This window comes from Camellia sinensis, chromosome 7 (assembly GCF_055761805.1).
Source record: "Camellia sinensis isolate YWXY chromosome 7, ASM5576180v1, whole genome shotgun sequence".
In the NCBI taxonomy this organism is placed as follows: domain Eukaryota; kingdom Viridiplantae; phylum Streptophyta; class Magnoliopsida; order Ericales; family Theaceae; genus Camellia; species Camellia sinensis.
Window position 1 is genome coordinate 104,893,615 of NC_138967.1, and position 9,336 is coordinate 104,902,950.

Consider the following 9,336-nt stretch of genomic DNA (forward strand, 5'->3'; position numbering starts at 1 on the left):
TCCCTAAGCTGGTGTCTGCAAGTAGACTCTACAAGTACTACCAAATTGTCATTTTTACCGGTATTAACCGGAAGGCTCGACACCTATCCGCGCGGGTTTCGGGTCTTTCACCAAGGACACTCAAGCCAACTTATCAAGTTCAACTACACCCCCTATCTGGACTTACCAACGTATTTACCCCATACCACATTTCCATATTCTTGTTACAAGCCACTTCCTTTCATGAAATAATTATCTTCAATCTATACTTACAATGCATAATAATAATAATATGAATGAATTTGCAATGCAATGATTTTCCATAACTCATAACACTTTGTCCATTTTCAAAGTGTCTTAACAACAATAACAAACAAAAACATTTCTCATGTCCTCCCTTCAAAGTTATTTTCGCAAATAACCATGTGTCTTCAATACACAACAACAATTCCTCATTCATGTACAATTCTACTCAATTTAATCCTTTCAAGGTCACATGTGATGTTTTTCATACATTAATCTCCAACATTCATAATTCTCACAACAATATATCATCATGTATTTAACAATAATTTTTAAAACAATTCTCTATTTATGTATATATATGGATATATAATAAGATGGGCATTTTGTCAAACTAACCATGAAGCCTACACTCATCCATTCCTTTTAAATCACAAGATGAATAAGAACACCAAAGACATTTCCATACCTTCCCAAAATCCCCAAAATTTTAGGGTTTTCATCAAGGACCCAACATTTCTCCACATTACGGTGAAACCCAACCCAAAATCACATTTCTTAATCCAAATGAAAGGAAAGCCCTCTAGGATTAACAAAGAGTTGAGATTTAAACCCATTTTCAAACTCTCTAGAATTTTACATCTCAAAACAAAGATGAACATGAGGACTTCAAGAAGACTCTTTAAATCAACATTTATATAGAAAAACATATATATATGACTCAAGAAGTCCCTACCTCAATGTTTGATGAAGAGATGAAGATGAAACCCTAACTTCAAGGGTGGAAGAGGGCTTGATTCCTACCACACCAAGTGAAACCCTAGCTTTTGATCTCCAAAGCTTGAGAGGGAGAGATGATGGTGATGAGTTTTGATCCAAGAGATTGCAAAGATCAAAGGGTTTTTAGAGTTTGAGGAGGTTTTCTAGAGAAGAGGGAGAGCAAATATAACCTTTAGAGTGAGAGAAATGAGCCCCAAAGTGAGATACAACTCGGCCAAAAGAGCAAAAAAAAGTAGAGATTCGAACTGTGCCTGTCCCTCATGTGCGGAGCCTTCTTCCCACACGTGCGGCACTGATCCATGCACGTGCATTTATTTCATTGTCTCCAAAAATTTCCCCTGCATTCCGCGCGTGCGGCCTGGCCTCCGGCACGTACGACCCTCTCCCGCACGTGCAGCCAATGGCCCCCGCACGTGCGGCCAAGCCCAGACAGCCCAGAAAATTCCTAGTCCAAAACTCAGCACTCCGGACATAACCTTGCACTCCCCGGAACAGGTGAAATTCAATACCGAACAAAATAAAAACAGGAACTTTACATAGAGAATTATTTCCGGACGTTTCAAGCCCAATGAAAATAAAAGAAAGACGGGGAAAAGAAAGAAAGAAAAGAGAAGAAAAGAAAGAAAGGAAAGACCTGGACGTCACAGTTACCATAGAAGATCAGTACTCGGTCATCATCAATATTGAAGGAGATCCCAAATAGGTATTTTAATTAGTTAGTTTTGTTAATCAAATTATGATAGAGATGTTGAAACCATGGGAAAAGTTGCTGGAAAGGTTGATTAATTAGATTTGTGATGATTTGAACTATACTTTTGGTACCTATTAATAGTTGAAGCTATTTGATGTTTTCTTAGATTAATTTTTTAGTTTTTTATTTTTTGCAATTTCTTTTGGTAATCTCCATCACCTTCTTTCTCTAATAAGGTGTTTGGCATCCATTGTGAAACACATTCCGTAGCAATTAGGTGCATGATTTTTTTTAGGTTTAATGTTGTTTCTTAGTTATTCAAAATCATAACTGATGAAAACAGATCCACTTATTTCTTATATATTATAGAACATTTAATTCTCTTTTTAAAAAACCGCAAATCAAGTCATTTATTTGTAATAGTTACGTTCTCATTTCTTTATTTTCTCAATGGATTGATACATTTTGAAATTCGTAGGGTTGCTTGGCCTGATTATTCTTCAGGTTGCATGACTTAGCTACCATTTCAAGTTTAGTTATAGATGTTAATGAATCAAATCTCTTAGCAGAAAACCAACAGATCAAAAGTGATACCATTAGAGGTCACTTCTATGTCCTGACCTCACCACTGCCAGCCACCACACCAGCCGGCAAAAAGGGCCTCACCTGCCTCACCACTCTCTCTCTTTCTTAATGCAAAAGAGAGGTGATATTTCTTTGGTTAACATCCTTTCTCTCTAATAGCAAGATATCATGCGTGCATTTTTTATTCCTTGCATTTTTCACGTTTTTATCTGCATTTAATAAATCAGCATGTTATCCATCAATTACAAAGCGCACAAACCAACTGATGCCTTTTTTTTATTTTAAAAATCCTAGAAGAGTCAACTGATTGGTTGGAGGAAGGCGAGCTTCCATTGGCAAAGGCAAAGGTAGTGTTGGGTGGAAGGTGAGGAAATGCCGTGATTTTCATATAAATATTTTCTGAAATGATTAGATTTAAATGTGTTTTTGAATGTTTTTTATTTAAAAAATATTAACATGGGTTTCTGTATGAACTATTAAATTTCTATAATGAAATGGGTTTGTTTCTAAAGCCAATCTTCATGTAATGATTTTAAAATCCCATCTTCATTTTGTTTTTCCCACTCTTTATTTAACTATCAGTTTCTCTACTTAATTATATTTAATTCAATTTCATTATCTTTCTTTTGGTTTTTTGATTTTTGCCAGCAGTGGCCTGAACCACAAATTGCCTGCGGAAGAGGTGGGCTGCATCTACTATGGTATGTCTCTTGTCCCTTTATTCTGCCTTTTGCTATGTCGCTCTCTAATCTATGGGTTGAATTAGAAAATATCTTTATGTTCTATTTTGATGTTTAATCAAGCATTTGGTCGTAATCTTTGTTTAAAAAAATATTTTGGCAGTTAATTTTATTTAATCAACTTTTGGGATGTTAGCAATGTTTCAGAGGATGTGGGTTGGTGTACTCAATTCTGTATTCTCTTTGTAATAATGCTGCTTTGATTTATATGAATGAACCTCTTTAATGAAATTTTTTTTGGAGATAGTTTGTCTTCTTGTTGCTTCAGGTATTTTTGCCTCGGATTTTTATTTTTATTTTTTGGTCTCTTCTTCTTTTGAGATTTTGTATATATAGAAACAAAAATCATGTCTCACTGTAAATTACACGAGTCTGCTTAGTTGATGAACTTATAGACTGGTAGTAAAAGGTACAAACTCCAATTTATTAATTGGAGCATGCTATAGTTGTACGAACATGCCAAAGCAGGTTGTTGGATAGATAATACTAACTTTATCTATGGTCTTTGTAGATAATGATTACTCTAGCTACAAGAATGCGGTCTGCCTCGGACAGTGACCATGTCCTGTAGTGACTAGAGATTTAGAGAGTTGGCCAGAAGTCCAATGGAAGCAACAGCAAAGAGATGACAACCATAATTTGGTGGCATGCCATCGTGAAGGGGTGATTACAGATTTAGGGAGTTGAGGATACTTTGATGAGGTGGTATTTAGTTGCTCTCCTTGAAAATCTCTCTCATATTTTTCCACTTTGGTGTAGGTTTCTTTCCTTGAGGATGCGTAAGGGGAAAAAGTTAGCATTGGGGAGGATATTTGGGCAAGTGACTGTTCTTTTGCGGTGGCCTTTCCTCATTTATATAGAGTGGTGAAGAACATACTCTAATGTTGTGCTTCTTTATTAACAGTTAGTCAAGACCAACCATTTCTAATTTAGAAACATTCAACCACTGCACAAAGCCTTGCAGTATGATGGGCATTTTTTTTTTTTTTTTTTTTTTGCGCATATGCATGATCAGGCTTGAATAAATTTTTAATTGGCAGCCTCTCATGCTTACTCTAGATTTTCTTGGAATTTTTTTTGATTTTGTTCAAGTAGGTTAGGAGTGCCATCAGCACAGGTTATGCACTAGTATCTATATATAATAAGAAGGATATAGCTTGTCTCCGGTTGAAATTTTAATTAGATCAGATCATTGAGGTCTCTAATCGGTAAGAATCATTAAACGGAAGATTTTAACCCATAAGAGTCATTAAATGGAAGATTTTGATTGGTAAGAGTTATTAAACAAACTTTTATCGGTAAGAATTTTTGAAAAAATTTAATTAGATCAAATTTTTATAAATTCTTATTAGTAACAAACATTGTTTAATGATTTTTATTAGTAAGAAATTTCAATTGTTGGATCTAATTGAATGTTTAATTGAAAAGATGTCAAATCCTAGTAAGAAACACTTTTTGTTTTAAAAACTGTGCCATGAGTTGTTTTTTACAACTTTCTTCCATTATTGCCCCTAGCGTCTTATGGTTTACTTGGTCTTTTTCTTGTTGTCTTTATCTTGATTGTTTGTATATTGCACTTTTCATTTGTTACCCTATATTATGATTTTTTTTGCTTTATATATTTATCTACTTAATATAAAAAAGATAGAATAATAAATCAATGTTTAGTTAGAAAAACAATTTTAGATGGATTGTAAATTTTATTAACTTTAATAAATAATCTTATAAACTTTTTCATAAGTATGTAATAATTTGAAGAAAGAACTGTTGTGTCGTGATTTTCTGTAAGTATATTTTTTTTATTAGTTAAGATCTCTTCAATGAAATTGCTCTATGATTATACTAGATAAATTTTTTTGTAAAAATTGAAATTTTTATTTGTATCAGGGTGAAATTTCTCTGTGTTGTATTTTCTCTATGAAAATGTTGGACCTCAATTGTTATAAAAATATTGTATGTTCTTTTTTTCATAAAATCTTAATATCATGGACAATAAAAAAATTTCCTAGAATAAATTTTACAATTTTAACATAATTATTTATATATCTATAAAAATTTAATTGATAAAACACTTTTATATGGATAAAAAAAATAGAAATAATTACAAAAAAAAATTCCCAAAGCTTGAGTCTTAGAATAAAATAAATCTTAAGTATTTAATTTGATCAATTTAAATTCTAATTTTTTGATTTTTTTTTCAATTGATAAAATTAAAAATTCAGGATTTATTTTGTTACAAAATTCAAATCCTAATTCTTTTTTTATTTTTTATTTTTAATTTTTAATTTTTCAAAAAATAATATATGTCATCTTTGTAGACTAAAATGTATATATATATATATATATTATTCTTTTATTTTCACACCATTTATATATATTTTTTCCTTTAACATTACTAAAATAAAAAGAATTTTTTGCACAACGGCCCCTTAAATTATTAAAAAGTATCACTTGAACCCCGTAAATCATAAAAACATACAAATAGATTCTTAAACTATTGAAAAGTATCACGTTATTACTTAAAATATAAAACCGTACAAATAGACTCTTAAATTATTGGCGTATTTCACTTTGACCCCTTCCATTAGGGGGTCTAATTTGTATGCTTTTTATAATTTAGAAAATAAAGTGATACTTTTTAATAATTTAATGGTCTATTTATACACTTTTATAATCACTACAAGAAAATACACCTTTGGCGACTAAATTTTTAGTCGCCAAAAGTCCCTTTTTAGTAGCCAAATGTCAAATTTCCACTTTTCCCGACAAAATCTTTTAGTCGCCGGGTTTGTCGTGAACAGACAGTCGGCAATACCTTTGGCGACTAAAAAACATTTAGTCGGCAATACACAGGTCTTCTGCGACTAAGATTTTAGTCGCCAATAGTCAATTCCATTTTTAGAAATTATACCTTTGGCGACTAAACTATTAGTCACCAATAGTTAATTAATTTTTTTATTATTTATACATTTGGTGACTATTTTTTCCGTCGGCAATGCTCAATCTTTTGGCGACCACAGTGTTTAGTCGCCAAAAGCATTTTTGAAAAAAAAAAAAAAAATTCCCTTTGTGCCTCAGACACGCTTCGAACCTGAGACGTCCAAGTTTCCAAACCTTATCCACACACTCCAACCCACTATGCCACTAAACCATCTCATGATTATAGTTGCAACTTATATTATTTATATATTACTTTCACTAGTATTAATACAAAACTATATATATAAATGTATTTATATATATTCAATATGATTTATGTAAAAAATAAATTATTTATTAAAAAAATTTTAGATCACTTTTGGCGACTAAAAAAATTATTTAGTCGCCAATTCTATTATTTTTGGGCTACTAATTAATTTTCCGTCGCTAAAGAAAGCTATTCCGCCTAAAAACCTACCCTTTTGGCGACTAAACCTGTTTTTAGTCGCCAAAAACCTCCCCCTTTGGCTACTAAAGTGAATTTTAGTCGCCATAAACCTGTTTTTAGCTACTAATTTTTTTTTAGTAGCTAAAAAGCTTGACCTTCAGCGACCAAACTGTTTTTAGTCGCCAAAACAGGTACAATCAACGACCAAAGTGGTTTTTAGTCGCCAAAACCTTAATTTTTGGCTACCAAATGGTTTTAGTCGCCAAAAACCCTAACCTTTGGCTACTAAAAATTTTTTAGTCGCTAAAACCCCCCCTTTGGCGACTAAACTGCCTTTTAGTCGCTAAAACCATTGCATTCGGCGACTAAACTCTTTTAGTCGGCAAAAGTGACCAATTTTGGCGACTAATTCCATTTTAGTCGCCAATTCTATGACTTTCAACGACGAAAATTCCCATTTTAGTCGCCAATAGTGTTTTTTGTTGTAGTGAATTTAGGAGATCAAAATGATATTTCTTAATAATTTAGGAGATATAAATAACCCAAATAAAAATAGGAATAATTATACCAAAATTATTGAACATATTATATTTTCTTTCAACCTCAAGTAACGTCAATTTAATATTTCCTAATTAATACAGTGCGACTGTAATAAATTAAAAAATAAGAAAATTACATTTTAGTATTTTTTTACAAAATAATTATAGATTTATAAAAAAAAATTATAACTTTTATTATTAATATTCATAAAATTTATTACTTATTTAAAATTGTTTTTAAAAAAATTACACTAAATTGGAATTTTATCTTTTAAAAAAATTTGGTGAATTTAATATGTGTAGTTCATCTTCAAAACTCTTTGAACATGAGCATGAAGAGAACTGAAGTCCAAACATGAAGAGAACCTGCCAAGAAAAGATTAACAATCTCAACAAAATTAGAACTGAATAAGGAATTCGTAATTCGATTCAATCCAGTCTAATTCAGTAAGTCTGGATTAGTCCTAATTTTAAAAACTATAACGAAATACTAGAATTTATAAATAACAAATTGATCCTAATTTTAATCAAATCCAGACCAATTCGGACAATACACACCCCTAGGCAAAATACTAGAACCCACATCCGTAAAATTAACTATCCATTTACTTTGCCACATGGGAAGATTACAAGATGCTCTAAAACTCATCTTCTCTAACCCAACTCACTCGGATTATTCTCTGCATTCAAAAATTCTGCAGCTCTACATCCAAAGAAAAGCAAAAATGGAAGGCCGTTTGATTCACGATCATCTTTTAACCAATGGGTTTCATTCAAATGCATATTTAAACACAAATTTAGTTATATTCTATTCGAAGCTCGGTGACATGGAGTTTGGTCACTTGGACAGCGTTGGTATCTGGGTATTCTCAAAATGGGTACTCAGAGGAAGCTCTTGTGGTGTTTTCAACAATGCATAGGATTGGTGTTAAGGCTAAACAGTTCACTTATGGGAGCGCTTTGAGGGCATGTACGAGTATGACATGTTTGGACAGAGGGAAGCAAATTCAAGGATGTATTTAGAAGAGTAGGCTTGTGAAGAACTTGTTTGTGCCGAGTGCATTGGTTTATTTGCATTCCAAGTGCGGGAAATTGGAAGACGCTTGTTACATTTTTGAGTCGATGTCGAAGAGGGATGTGGTTTCTTGAAATGCAATGTGTGTGTGTGTTGATTTCTAACCACAGTGCCAAACAGGTACTCAGCTGGAGAACACCGGCAGAATAGATTGCGCCCGAACGACCTGTAACAAAAAAAATGAGATTCCGGCGGTGGTTCGTCCACCCGGGGGGCACTCCGACGATCAAGTCAGTTACCTCTCAAAGATAGCAAAAGTGCTTAACTCACTATTCAGAATACAAAAAGCGTACCTTAGACCCATGAAGGTGCTTTACTTTTGTAGTCAACACTAACCTGATCCTTGTAGAAGCCTAACTTCTCTTGGACTCTGGCTTAATGCCTATCCTGGACTCTTCAATAGATAATGATAAACTCCCTAAGAGTTTTATCCTTATCCAGGCTGAGGTCCTTCCTTATTCCAGAACTCTTATAACTTATCCGTTCATCCTGGATTCCGGTATCTTCGCAAGTAACCTCGGCCTAGCCGAGATAACCTCAGCGTCATGACCAGGACACGTGGCACCTCGGCTGGCACTTTGGTGCCACCTTAGTCATGTGTTGTCATTCAAAAAATATGTCCCCACTACTGCCCCCTAGGTTCCATTACCTCGGCATTCTGAGGTGATGGAACCTACGTCATTCGTTCACATAGAACGTCGGCCAAACTTGTTCTATCATTCTTTACCGAGGTCATATCACATCGGCTCCATGTGTCCAGACTACAATCTGCTTTACCAACGCCCAAAATCAAGAACCAAGTTCTTCAAGTTCTTTAACCAAGATCATCCTCCTTGCCGAGGTCTTTGTTTCATTAAATCAAGAACCCCAAGAGTTCCTCACGCGTATGAGTTGTTATGCACGGTTTCTCAACCGTTTCTGCCACGCGTCCATCCCTCATTGGACCGTACCTAGTACGCGCCATCAAGTTGCATCGTGTCTACACGCGCCGCCTGACAAACACGTCATCCTAGGCACACTAATTGTGTTTTGCCGCCTTTTCACGTTTTGACAAAAACGCTTCTCTCTTCTCTTCGCCGCTTCACTTTCACATCACCATTTTCGCTCAAGCTCTCTCTCTCTCTCTCTCTAACTTTTCCTCTCAAATCCTCCATTGTTGTCCTTTCGAAGCTATCTGCAACTACACCGTTCCTCCGGCGAAGCTCTTGCTGCTCTTCTCCGCTCACTGCCACCGTCTGACTCCGACGTATATCATATCGACATTACTTTTCCACGGTAAGTCACTGTTTCCCCTTGTTTCAATTTCTTGTTTTACTTCAAAAAATTTCACTGCTTTA

The 9,336-nt window shown here is 34.1% G+C and overlaps 1 long non-coding RNA gene across 2 annotated transcripts; it reads left to right on the forward strand.

Annotated features, from left to right (window-relative positions):
* The first annotated feature begins 2,178 nt into the window (after positions 1–2,178).
* Positions 2,179–4,009, forward strand: LOC145794722 (uncharacterized). 2 transcript variants are annotated; one of them, XR_014334653.1, is made up of 3 exons: positions 2,179–2,399; positions 2,573–2,642; positions 2,927–4,009. It is a non-coding gene; the product is annotated as an uncharacterized LOC145794722 (long non-coding RNA). The 2 variants fall into 2 exon arrangements; XR_014334651.1 differs by having other exon boundaries at positions 2,930–4,009.
* Positions 4,010–9,336: the final 5,327 nt, after the last annotated feature.